The sequence below is a fragment of the Pleurodeles waltl genome, chromosome 2_2 (genome assembly GCF_031143425.1).
Source record: "Pleurodeles waltl isolate 20211129_DDA chromosome 2_2, aPleWal1.hap1.20221129, whole genome shotgun sequence".
Classification (NCBI taxonomy): Eukaryota; Metazoa; Chordata; class Amphibia; order Caudata; family Salamandridae; genus Pleurodeles; species Pleurodeles waltl.
In genome coordinates, this window is record NC_090439.1 from 822,118,581 (window position 1) to 822,132,766 (window position 14,186).

Genomic DNA, 14,186 nt, shown 5'->3' on the forward strand with positions numbered 1-14,186 from the left:
ACAAAAAAGAACCTACTGGTCTTAGATAATCACTACAGAAGAGATTGCGCTTAAATAAATCAACAATGCATTCACCTCCTTAAGGATTTCAGTTTGTTTTACAATATGTGATTGTAGGGAAAACACACTATCCCAAAAAGTGGAGGGTGGTGCACATCCACCCTCCCTGACCTCATTAGGCCCTGAGGACCCCATGCCCCAGTGCTGGTTCAAAGGTGTGGGAGCCCACAAGGTCCTCCTTCCCAAGTCCATTATGACCACAGGGTCCTATATCCGAGGGCTTGCATTTAATATAGTTGTGTGTCTAAGTGCCGACCCTGGGAACCCACCATATACAATTTAGGAAGCCATGGGGGAGCTCCAGGGCCCTTGTGACCCGAGCCAACTCCACACATGCTGCATGAGTCAACATTACTTTCACCTGCAGGATGCAGCTGTTTCTGGTTCTCTTTCTGGGTAGGAATAATCTGTTCGATCTGTTTCCCTACCAGCAATAAGTCTGGTCCCAGCTGGCAGGAGCATTGTTAAAGCTCTTGCCCGTGGGTGCAGACTATCTCCCACATTGAGACATTGGCGGTATAAACAGCCTACTGCCGCGGGGACAGCCGCCAAAAGACCGTCACCGCGACTACCATCCATTCACCAGATTATGACCACAGTCGGACTCCCTCCAGGGTGGAAATACAGGTTGTGGCCATACTGGCGGATGGTGGTAAGGTGGCACTGCTACCATCAGCACTGCCATGCCAGTAGACCGCGGGCAGCCGTAACATGATACATGATACAGCCTGGCGGTGTTCTGCTAGTGGGCGCTGCTGGCAGTAGCAGCGCCCCATTTCCTGACAGAAGACCACCTGGATGCAGGTAAGTTAGGCTTCTGATAGGGTAGGGGAGGTGTTGTGTGTGTGTATGTGTGTGAGGTTGCATGCATGAATTTGTGATTGTGTGCATCAACGCGCCTGTGTGTAGTGTTTTTTGCATGGGTTTATGCATGTATGTGAATGCAAGTAAGAATGTGAATGCGTATCTGCATGTCAGTGTGAATGTGTGTACCGATGTGTGAGATTATGAATGGATGTATGGGTGAATGAATGTGTGTATGCCAGTGTGAGTGAGTGGGTGTATACGTGGTGCGTGTTTGTGAGTGTGTGTGGTGTAGGGGCAGCGGGGGATCAGAAGTGGGGGAGCGTGGATGAAGGGGGTGTCTAGGGAGTGTTTGGGTGGCTGGCTCAAAATGGAGCTGGCGGTACAATAGTGGCCGCCAGGCTGGAGAATGTTATCTCCAGCCCGGCAGCTGCGACCGACATGGCGGTAGGAATGGTAAATTGGCGGGTTGGCTGCAGCCATCCCGCCAATGTCATAATGTGGCGGTATGTACCGCCAGCCTTTTGGCGGTACTACTGCCACCTTACCACCTACCACAGGGGTCATAATGACCCCCAATGTGTTTGGTCCTATTTGGCAGAAGATTTAAAAATGCTGCCACCAGGCAAGAGCAAACACAAGCTTCCCTGCCCATACCTGAACAGGCAGGAAAACTGCTGTGTCCCAAGGGTAGGCTCCCCAGGATATAGCATGTGAGCCAGCCCAGGGGAAATAGGTCCCCTGGGCCATATAAATCTCAGGGAGGGGTGGGCTGTTTAGCAACCCTCTCTTTTAAAAAGCTAATCAGCACCGGGGGAGGGTGTACCCGAGCCCTTTGAAGACTCAGGCAGGAGGGCCTTGCAGAAAAGTCTTTAAGCCTAGGATTAGCACAGTGTCCTCCATGCCGAGCTGAAAAATGACAAAAGCCTTTTACCACTCTGTAAGAACCCACCACCCAGCCTGACTCACTTACCTGATTTGAGGGTGAAAGGCCTGCAGAGAAGGCCGACAAACGCCAGTGGCATCCATAAAAAGAAAACAAATGCCACTTTAACAAAGAGTGGCTGAAATTGAAGAGCATTTACCTCTTTCGTGCCCCAGAGGAAGGAGTCATGGCAGACAAAAGAAAGATAGACATGAAGGAAAGGGTTTTGGAAACCCAGAGGAAGGCCGACATCATCAATTTGGGGAGAGATGCCTATTGAGGACACATCGAAACCAATGAAAGTGTAGAAGACCGCGTCTGGACCTGGGAAGGTGAGGACCGGATTGGAGGAAATGTCCACGATCAGGAAAAGCAAGAGAAGATGAGGATGCCATGAAAGAGGAGGAAGGAGACAAAAAGAGCTGGTCCGAGGAATGATGGACGTCACAAGCCCACATGGAGATACCCGTCACAACTCTGGAGAGTTTTGGCTAGGGCAGTGAGTGAATGGGAAGTGGGGAGGCTACTGACACTCACATAGGATCGGGCAGCACGTTGAAGGGGGGAGAAAGGATACCCCTCATCAGCATTGATTTTCGCAGTACTAAAAAACATTGAAAAGGGAAACTGGAGACAATTCAAGGGCACTAGGTGTGTGAAGGGGGGCTCTTATATCTCTAAACCCAGTACTAAGGAAAAGGGAGATACCAACAGGATTAAGAGTTTGTGCGCATAAGCTCCACTCCATGCAAAGATCAAGGGGGCTATTTGTCTATGCATATAGGACACTGGTGATGGTGATGGTGATGGGAACACCTGGGAGTGATAAAATCTGATCACGACTGGGAACCGGACCAAAGATCACATGCCTCATTGCATAGTGAATTCATATTCATTACAACCTTTATCAAAACACTTACCTGTATACTCTCCCATTTCTTGAGGGGGCTGGTGCAGATTATCAAGCAGGGCTTGGACGGAAGGGAACAAGAAACCAATTAGCCTGTGTCACTATCCATAAAGAAGGAGTATAAAGCAGACCAACCCACTACAATACCCCGGTTTTAAAACCTGGTAACAGCCCTATTTATATATTTTTTGTTTTAATCAACACTAAAAAAAGCCTCTCAAGCCTTATTTCCAACCAACCCTCCATGCACTTCAGGGGCAGTATTTCTGCTTTGGATTGGTAAAATACCATCCAAGCCAACCTGGAATGAATAAAATCAACCACTACCACACCATCTCTCATGATAAGCTCTAACAAGAGATAAACATATAAAGGAGCTGTTCTCCACCTAAACCTGGGAACTACCCAGTGTTCCTTGATTTCTGTTTTGTGTAATTTACTTGACACTCTATGCCTGACAGGGTATTCTCTTGACTTATACTGGTTGCTCCTTTGTGTCTAGATAAAGCTGTACCTCTCCAATGAACTCTAACTAGTGTGAAACACATGTGATTATCTTTTAATCTGAGATTTGTGGTATAAGCTCTGGAGTGCAGAGTTTTTTTGTAAAAATTAACAATTTATTTTAAAACATCATTAAGCCCCTGAGAATTCTGCAAGAAATCTATATGGGAATTATGTTTTCTAACTTTAAAGTAATTCACCAACAATTTCCCTACTTTTAAGCAACAAGAAGAGGCATCTCATAGAAAGGCCATTAAAATGTAATTTAGCCTAAATAAAAAAATGTTAGGTATTGTCAGATTTTTATTAATAAAATGGATGTTCTAAAGTTTTGATAGAAGAGAGTAAAGCTTTTAGTTTTCTTCTCACACTCATGTTCTTCCATGATACATATTTGATTATGAAGCAAGGGGTAGCAGCTTTGAAAGTGGCCCACATGAGCTGGGGTGAAGTGTCTGGATAACTATGAATCTAAAACAATCAGACATAAAGGATACAAAGGAAGATTAACAGTAAAGACATTATTAAACCTCCATTTGGTAGGAGTAGGGACCCAATCCAAATCAGTACCCACTGGAATGTGACCAGAGAGCAAAATCAGAGCAATACTGGTATCAACAATATTTTGGGACAATTATTTGCTGAGAAAAATCTGATCTGATCTAGTGGGTAATCCATAAGCAGGTGAGTAAAATGTGTATTCTCTTGAAGTGGGATTGCAAAGTCTGCAGGGGTCGATCAGGGCCCTTTGAGATATAGTTGAACAGAATTTTCTATACCTTTTTGTGTGGGAGGAACTTAACTGAAGATTGCTGGTCAAGAAAGGGAGCTTGATTGCAATCACCACCTAAAATAAAGTATCATCAGATTGAAGATATTTTTAGAACATTATACAACAAATTATTGTCTACTTTTGTTGGACCATAAACATTAAATATTGTGATGAGGAGGGGATTTATTATTATGAAATAATCCATTTTTCTTCATTGTCATTTTCGGGAGAAACTACATTAAAATCCAGTTTATTGCTACATAGAAAAATAATTAAAAAAATTATTAGCTGCTGAAGAAACTAAACCAGACCCCACCAGCGAATGTTTAAGTTTTAAAGCTCAAGTTCTGTGAGGCGAGTTTCTTGTAACAAAACTAAACCAGGTTGATACTTGGCTAAATGAGATATGTTGGACTTGGCCCTCTCTATGGGGTTTCTCTCAAATGCGTTGCCTTCTTCTTCCTATTTTTGGTGAATTTGTTTTTATGTGTCCCATCAGTCCTACACCCTTGGTTGTGGTGCTAAAGGTGCCCAGGTGGCCAGTTTTCAAAACTTAGGACTGAGGCACAATGTGGCCAGAAAGTCCTCTGAGAACCAGGAGGAGGCTGGGACCAGCCTGCTAGCCTATCTTCCTGAGGTGCATCACTGGTCAGCTTGCCTTCTCAAAATCCACAAGAAAGTACGACAAGGTAATTCCTTGGGTAAGGTAGACCTTTTACTTCACACTTTTTGACCCTCACATAGAGTATATTTCCTCCAACGTGAGACGTAGGGATCCTAGGCCATGACGAATGCCCCGAGACCTTCATTGGCTCACTTCTGAGGGCAGAAACATGTTGGCTATTAGTTAGGTGACCCTGTGAGTCCTTATCCTCACAGAGGTGTCCCAACCCCTGTTTTAACTACACCAGTCAGACACCACCATTAAATTTGTCACTCCTCACAGGTGTCTGCTTAGGTGTTTTTAATTTTTTCACTAGATTAGCTGGATCCCGATCTTTCCAGAAACAAGTTTATTTACGCACTCCCTCCTGTTCCTTTAACAGTGAGGTTGAGTCCGCCCAGGTGGCACTGTCCTACCTGGGTGGGTCTAGGTGGTCAAATGATGAAGTATGACACTATATAGTGTGTGAGACCACCTAGTCCGTAAAGGAACTCCCCCCGGTGTTTCTCCCCGCGCATGCACTCTGCAGTTACTTACTGACATTTCACTGACATTACCCTTCCAAATAGGAACACATACTACCCAGGGCCACGCTGGTACCCGCGACGCCCTCGTTAGAGAACCCCGTACTTTCTTGTGTATTTTGAGTTATAGGGAGCTAAGTACAGTGTGTTCTTCCATATTTGTCCCTCCTTCTCCCTCCTCCTCTCTCCATGTGTAATGACAGCTTGCCTTCTCAACTTCTCCTGCTGTGTTCTTCTCCACTGCAGCAAATCCATTTCAGCGGTCCTTTGCCAAAGGAGTGTCAGACCTCATAGAACTTTCTTTGGCTACAGTCCTCTGCTTCATCCTGCTAGAGTTTTTCAACTTCCATGTCGGCAACTTAGTCTGAGCATAGAAATCTTCACCACAGCTTTGACACAAGGCCATCTGTTTATGACACTCCCTCCTCAGACACCTCCTTCAGCCTTGTCCAAGGCTGTAGCTTCAGGGGTGGTGTTTGGGGTGCTACACTCCCTTATTAAATGTATTTTCTGGGAAATAGTTGAGTACAGTGCTTTCAGTTGGATATGGTGAGGTGTCTGCCAGATTTCTCCAGGAATTGTTACAAACACACAGACAAAAACATACGTTCTCTCTCTCTGTCTGTTTTCAAAGTCTTTAAAAATGTTGGTTGTTTTACAAAATATTGTGCTTTCTCTCAAGTGCCCCTATTTATCTGCATTCCTCTCGTTTTCCACCTAAGTCCCTCTCATGCACCCTGCTTGTTCTAATATTTATTTTAACATCACATGTCAGCATGATTGTTGGAAAATCTAAAGCTCCCCATCCCCCATCTTACCTGCCAAGCTGCACCCAAACTTTACATTCTCAGGCATTTTTCTTCGAAAATGTTTCTAAGTCGAAGGTAAGTGCTGACCGGGCCCAATCTACTTCTTGTATACAAACCACGCTGCATCACGGTTAGCATTCAATTTAGACTTTGACCCAACCTCCATCAACTCCATCAACTAGATGTCCACGGTTGGCACTTTGATCTTTTAGGTGCTAGATTTTACGAAAAACATTTAAAAATCATAAGCCTGGTCTACTGATTTTTCTTCTTTTGGTTTCAAGTCATCTATTAAAAAGTACTCTATTTTTCTAAATTGGTTTGGGATTTTTATTGTGTTGTGTTTAAACTTTTTGATGTTTGTGTGCTTTATAAATGCCTTACACATTGCTTTTAAGTTAAGCTTGACTGCTTTTTAGGCCAAGCTACCCAGGGTTAAGCAGAGGTTAATTTAGTGTATTTTGTGCCTCTCACTGCAAGGGACTGTAGCTGTTGCTTGACTAGGGTTCACAACCCAGTCAACCAACAACCCAACGTCTCACAAGATAAAATTCCCTTTTACTATATGAGATTAATAAAACTTATCAAGAAACGTTTCTGAATTATGTTTGAAAGTGAAACACATTATTTGAGTATGCTTCAGCAAACACAGGTATGCACCATGCAGTGGAGAGTAGGTAATCCAAAAAAGGAATGATCAAAAGAGGTCAACATTTTGGAGGCAGCGTAGAACAAAAAGAAGGGATACAAAGATGAAGGAACAAAGAAGAAAAGGGAAACAAAATATAGAGAAAAAATAAATTAGATATCAAACAAATGGCAACTGAAATAACATACCTTATTGAGTTGACTAGATAAGAAATGGAGTAGATGATAACACAGAAAGAAGATAAACCAACCATGGAGAAAGATTCACCAAAGACAGAGCATAATGAGAAATATGCGAAGAGACAAATCCATCCATTCCTGGGAGTAATAAACCGTCAAATAAAAAGAGTATATTATAGGCCTTAATAATCACATGCATTAATGTTTAGAAGGACCAGCAGTGTCCATGGTTTCAATTATGTGCACTTGTAGAAATTTCCTAAGGTTGATAGGGTCGGAGTGGTGTTAGTTTTGCCTTGAGATGTCACTCTGAAAAAACAAGGATGAGGCAACCCATAACGCGTTGCTGTGGTATGAAGAGCAGGATGAAGATCAAGAAACTTCTTTGATCTATTTGCTGTAGCCAGAGAGACGTCCTATGTGGTGGAAATCTTGTTGCCTGAACAAAATGACAGTTTTTGGATTTGTTGAAGTTCTGTGAACTCTAAAAAGTGAATAAGGACACCTTTTGGTTTAGTGAATGAGCAAGCGGAAGATAATTGTTGTTGTCCAAGTCAGTGTGCTCTCTGAATGTTCAAAGTTGTATATGATGGAAAGTCCATTAATTGTGGCACCAGGGGATGAAGAATGAGACTCCTTACCCTCAACTCTCTCTAAGAGATCATAACCATGTAGATTGTTGCACCAGTTTGTGTTTTCCAAATCCTCCAATTGTCTCTTCAAAAGGAATATCTCCTTCTCCAGGAATGCAATTATATTTGTTTCACTGACCCTCTGCTCTTTAGAGGAGACCCTTGTTTCAATAACAGTCCACTTATCTACATTTTGGATGAGTTCATTGTTTTTTTAAGAAAAGGCTGCAAATTTCTTATTTTGTTCATTAATATTTCTAGAGGTATAGGTGACAATGGCCTCTCAGGATCATGTACATGCCTTTTATTTGCATAGGAGATCATCTGAGGCAGAGGATAAAGGTGTAGCTGTGGGAATGGTGGAAGGCACCATGTGATTAGTAACCTGCAAAGTCACTATTGAGGTATTGTAGAGTGGTCACAGTGAAGGCACAGAGTTAGAGAAGGCAAAACATTTAGACAGTTTTAGGTTCCTTAATCTGCCCATATGAAGGTCCTCTGTGGAACAGGTTTGACTCTCACTGAAAAAGAGTATGTTCAAGATAAGTAGTATAGGAGCACAGAGTTGTAGGAAAAGAGCTGAGGCTGCAGTGCAGAAATATTAATGATCAAAATACAATGGCCATTTCTTCATAATCTGCAAAGAAAAAAAAGGATTTGATTGCCCCCAATGTCCATGTCAATGCCACGCCCCAGCAACATAACATTTTAAAGCAAAAATCTGACGAAATTGATCAGTTATAGTTAAATGAAGTAACTATTATTTAAGTCTTCAAATAAGTATAACTCTCTCCTGTGCGATGCATGGTGTTGCAATAGATGATGTAATTTCAGATGTCATTTGTGATGTTATCAATGCTTTCTTTGAACATGCCAAGAGAGATGTAATATGTGAGGGTAGAAGCACTGCATGGCAATTAAATAACAATCAACCCAGTGGATGGGGTTCCAAGGCCTTCAGAAAGCACAGATACTCCTCCCTGAAAATCTTTTAAAAAAGCAATCTGGCAATCCCCTGTACCCTAGGCTACCCCATTGGGTGTAAAAAAGAAAAGGGTGGACTTTTTTTTTTACAGTACAGAAGGTTCACAGATCTTCCACTGATCTACTGTGTCAAACAATGCTGTTTTTGACCTCAGGGAGGGTCCCTCTGTGCCACCCTTCAGCAGGCTATGGTGACAGGGTAGCCCTCCTTTGCCCCTTATATGTTTTTTTAAATATTATTAAAGGACAGGGGACTGAGTCCTCAAATCTTAAAATGGCAGTCACCACATCTTTGTTGATGTAGTGGCAGCCAATCTGATCTTATCTTTTGATCTGTTAGATCAACGGATCCTCTTCATCTTTGTGTATACATACATTTTTAACCGGAATTTCTCAAAAGCTATCAGATCATATAAAACATGCTTTCTGGACCATGGTCTAGCTTTCTACCAAATTTAGCGTAATTCCATTCAGTTGTTTTTGCGGTATTGCTGTTCAATTTTACCATGGAAAACATGCATGGGGTAAATGCATTTTGGGACCCCCCCCCTGTTTCACAGCCACTGCTTGACAGTTCAACCTGAACCTTCCAAAGAAAAAGCTGAGGTGTATGAACTTTTTTTGCAAACATTTTGTTAAGTATTGTCAAAGCTATAAGCAAAACAAAAATGATTTTCCTAAGGAAACATGATCACACTATAACTGTCCAATGGTGACTGCAACTGGTTAAAATATAAGGGATAAAGTACCCCCTGCCATACATTGTAAGGAGATTGCAAGTTACTAATGAGTTACATTAGCATATAGAGGAACGAGTTGAAGGCTGAGTTCCTTTATAAGGTTATATAATTCTGAGGTGACTTTTAATATCCTTATCATGTAAAGCAGGGGTATTTTATCACATATAATAGGTGGTTACACCATCAACCTTTCGTCAAACCACTTAAAACCTTGGTGTCTAGCTCTTTCAAAAAGCGAGAGCATGTTTGCGAACATGAAGAATAAAAATAGACAGACTATAAACACATCAAAATCCTTTCAAATGTTGGTTGTGTTAACGCGTCCGTCTATGTTAATTTATACACATCAGGACTCGTTTTAGGTCGATGAACCTTTTGACCCAGTGGTAAGTCTCCGTAAGACGAGATTATCAAACATCAAAATATCTTTCACAATAACCATTAATGATTTTTCGGCGCATTCCTTTGTTCCTGACTCAAATAACCACACCTTAGAGGAAGAATTTGTGAATTTATTCCCTATTGATTACAATCTAATATTAAACGTATTAATCTCAAAACCAAGAAGCATAAAAGCATAATCACAGAGTGGCAATTACAATGAACTTTCAATAATGCGATGATCAGAATCATAGGATAGATACGTTAGCAGAGAATAGACCATAGTGCATGATAAACATCAGAATATCAGTTCAGCATAGCTACATGTCAGTCACGTCAGTTTTGTCAGTCAATTGAATACCTCACCTAACCTCAGATTAGCATTAGCATGTTGGGCTTCATGCAAAACAATTTAGAACATCAATTTGGAAAACATCTAACTAAGATACCTAATTAAACATACAGCAGTTGGTACCTAGAAAGAAAGGCATAGAGATTCTGTTAGCAAATAATAATTACCCTCCTCGAGCTAAGTCAGCATACAGGATCGGTCTTCGTCTTCAGGACATCAGATGGTTCACCGTCAATCTATCTAAAGAGAATCAAGGGTCACTCTCCTCATATGGAGGAAGGTGTAATAGGGTGGTCTATGGCCTGTGATAATTTTGTCTAAGTCTCAAATCACCAAATACAGTGACAGAGTTTCTGGATGCAATTGGTATCATTCCCTACCTAATGTGTCTTGTGTCATGAGTTTTTATCCCCTTTTCGTAATCCATTCCCCCAAAATTCTATTGGTTAATAACTACACCCCATCATTGGTAACCAATCAAATTATTCATTAAGTAATGCATTTGTCATTCTTCGATATTTGCTCGTCTTCCAATTGGTCTTCATGATCAGCATTTTCGTAGGTGGTACGTCCGGGGGTTACTTCACCATTTTGGCACACGTCTCGGGTCAGGAGTTCTTTTTCCCCTCGTCTCATCGTCCTTGAGAGTGTCCATTTCTGTTTCGAAGCACATATCTTTTATACTAAAAGCTGCTAGAATGCGGATGGGAAGATTTGTTCATGTTTCGAATTAATACAGAAGAGAACAATAGCTGGGTCATAGGTGGTCATTCTGACCTCGGCGGTAAAAGGCGCCTACCGCCGGTCAGAAATCCTCCATAATCCCGCCGCGGTCGCGGAAACCCGCCACGGTCATTCTGACCCGCAGAAGGCAAACCTCCGAAAATCCGACAGCCACAACAGACCGCCAGACCAGCGGTCGGCGGAAAAGTGGAGGTGACAAAACCTCCACCGTCACGCCAACAGAAATACACCCATGCCATTACGACCCACGAATCCACGCGGCGGTCATTCAAACGCGGTATTCCATTGGCGGGACACACCGCCGCGGTCAGAATACACACAAGCGAACAAAACTCAGCCACATTGGACGATTTGAATTCCACACACCTGATACACATACACACACCACTCCCACACACACAATACAATATAAAACACACACCCACATCACCCACAAACCCCTACGCCAAAAAATTCTGAAAGAAGGCCAGAGCGAGACACCACCATCCACAAACTAGCAGCCACAGCCACTCCACACCATCACCCACACACTATCCACACACAAAACAACACACACCACCACACTCAACACACTTAACTACACATACTCCACCCCACACATCATACACACCACCCCATGGCACCCCAAAGACACCCCCGCTTCTCAGACGAAGAACTCAGGGTCATGGTGGAGGAAATCGTTCGGGTAGAGCCCCAGCTGTTCGGCACACAGATACAATACACCAGCATTGCCCGGAGGACGCAGCTATGGCAGAGGATTGTCGACAGGGTCAACGCTGTGGGACAGCACCCCAGAAATCGGGAAGACATCAGGAAGCGATGGAACGACCTACGGGGGAAGGTGCGTTCCATGGTATCCAGGCACAACATCGCCGTGCAGAAGACTGGCGGAGGACCCCCACCTCAACCCCCACAATTTACAACATGGGAGGAGGAAGTCTTGAACATCCTGCATCCTGACGGCCTCGCAGGAGTCGGCGGAGGAATGGATACTGGTAAGTTGAAGCTTCACTACTGCTTCCCCCCCACCTGCATGGCAAATCATACCCCAACCCTCACCCCCATCCTCGAACCCCACCCTCACCCGCACCCCCATCCTCACCCCCACCCTCACCCCCACCACCATCCTCACCCCCACCACCATCCTCACCCCCACCCCCAGCACACCTATTCCCTGCCAATGTCTCACCATCACAACCCACACATCCCAAAACCTAGGCCTGCATGCGTCCACTAAGCATGGACACCCATCACCAAAGCATGCCCAATGCATATACACATCCCCCCCACAAGCCACCCTCACCAAAGCCCCCACACACGAATGCCAGCAATTGGGGACACGGGAACCCACAGATACACCCATATGCCACACATTGAAACTATAACCATACCTCTATACCCCTGCAGGACCCGACCGTCAACACACCGCCGCGGAGGGCCCAGAATTCTCCACACCCCCCACCCAAGAGGCCGTCAGCGATGACAGCAGCTCTGTCGACCTGGACACCGATGACCAGCCCGGACCATCGGGGACCTCTGGACAGTCGGTTCCCCTCACACAGGCCCAGGCCACTACAGACCCAAACCCCTCTGGGAACACCAGCACAGCTCCCACACAGCGGGCCCATGCCTCTGTCTCCAGGGCGCGTCAATCTGCGGTGTGTCTACCACTACAGGGCACCCAGGATAACCCACCACCCCAAAAATAACAGGGACCTGGGGGCAGTGGTAGTGGGCACACCGGCCAGGGGGCAGAGGCCCAGGGAAACAGGGCAACTCGGAGGGCAGCTATGCGACAGGGGGGGGACGGGCCCAGGGAACCCACTCTCCACGAGGCCCTCACCACCATCATGGGAGCATACAACCGCTCCCAGGAGACGATGGCGACGGTACTGGCCCGGTTCCAGGAGATCCAGGTACTGCAGGAGGAACACTATCGGGGGTACAGGGAGGACATCAGAGCCCTCACCTCCACCCTGGTTACCATGGTAGGGCTGCTGCAGGACCTCGTCAACACCAGGACGGACAGTCAACAACACCCAAGGGCCCCTGCCACTAGCCTGGACCAAGAACAGCCAACCACCTCCGCCGGCGCTAGTGGACAGGAGGCCCCCGCACAGCAGCAGCCCACCAGACCCCCACCTCCTGCAGGAGAAGAACCACCCCGCAAGAGGGCCCTGAGATCTCGCAAGAAGACAGAGTAGGATGTCAAGACCCCCGCCAGCAATGGATACCACCTGATGTCATCCCACTGTCCCACATTGTCACCCTGTCCATCCTTGAACTGCCCATGCTCCATCTCTCCACAGGCCTCTGGACAATGCACCTGTGTGACTGTTACTCTGGACTCTGCCATGGACATTCCTTCACCATAACCCCCACCCACTTGAAACCACCCATCCCATTTTGAGCACTTAAATAAACACCTATTTTGCACAAAACTATCTGGAGTCTGGCTGTGATTTCAATATATTGTAATTGACATGACAGTGCAAATATGTCCTTGTACATAGTGAAGTCAACAAACAGCTGCCACAAAGCTGTAGTCCATGGGGAAACGAAGCACAGGACTCGTAGTGGGGATCCCAGATCTGAAATAGGGAGGGAAAAGCCACAACTCAGTCATCATACACTGGGGCAAATAGACAGGCAGCAGAGATGCAGGAGAGTAGTTCACATTTACTAAATTATCTTTGAATTGTTACCTGTGTCCTATTGGAAGTACTGTTCAATGATTCTGTCCCTGTTGTCTGTTTCAGCCCCGTCGTCTTCCTCCTCGTCACTCTCCTCAGGTTCCACTGCTGCCACAACACCACCGTCTCGACCATCCTCCTGCAGGAAAGGCACCTGGCGGCGCAAAGCCAGGTTGTGAAGCATGCAGCAGGCCACGATGATGTGACACACCTTCTTAGGTGAGTACATTAGGGATCCACCTGTCATATGCAGGCACCGAAACCTGGCCTTTAGGAGGCCAAAGGTGCGTTCGATCACCCTCCTAGTACGCCCATGGGCCTCATTGTACCGTTCCTCTGCCCTGGTCCGGGGATTCCTTACTGGGGTCAGTAGCCACGACAGGTTGGGGTACCCAGAGTCCCCCAATAGCCATACACGGTGTCTCTCTAGCTGTTCCATCACGTAAGGGATGCTGCTATTCCTCAGGATGTAGGCGTCATGCACTGACCCAGGGAATTTGGCATTTACATGCGAGATGTACTGGTCAGCCAAACACACCACCTGGATGTTCATTGAATGGTAACTTTTTCTGTTCCTGTACACCTGCTCCCTGTCTCTTGGGGGAACCAAAGCCACATGGGTCCCATCAATGGCACCAATGACGTTGGGAATATGTCCAAGGGCGTAGAAATCACCCTTCACTGCAGCCAATTCGCCCACCTCAGGGAAAATGATGTAGCTCCTCACGTATTTCATCAGGGCAGACAACACTCTGGATAACACCTTCGAAAACATGGGCTGAGACATCCCAGAAGCAATTCCCACTGTTGTCTGAAATGAACCACTTCCCAAGAAATGGAGTACTGACATGACCTGCACC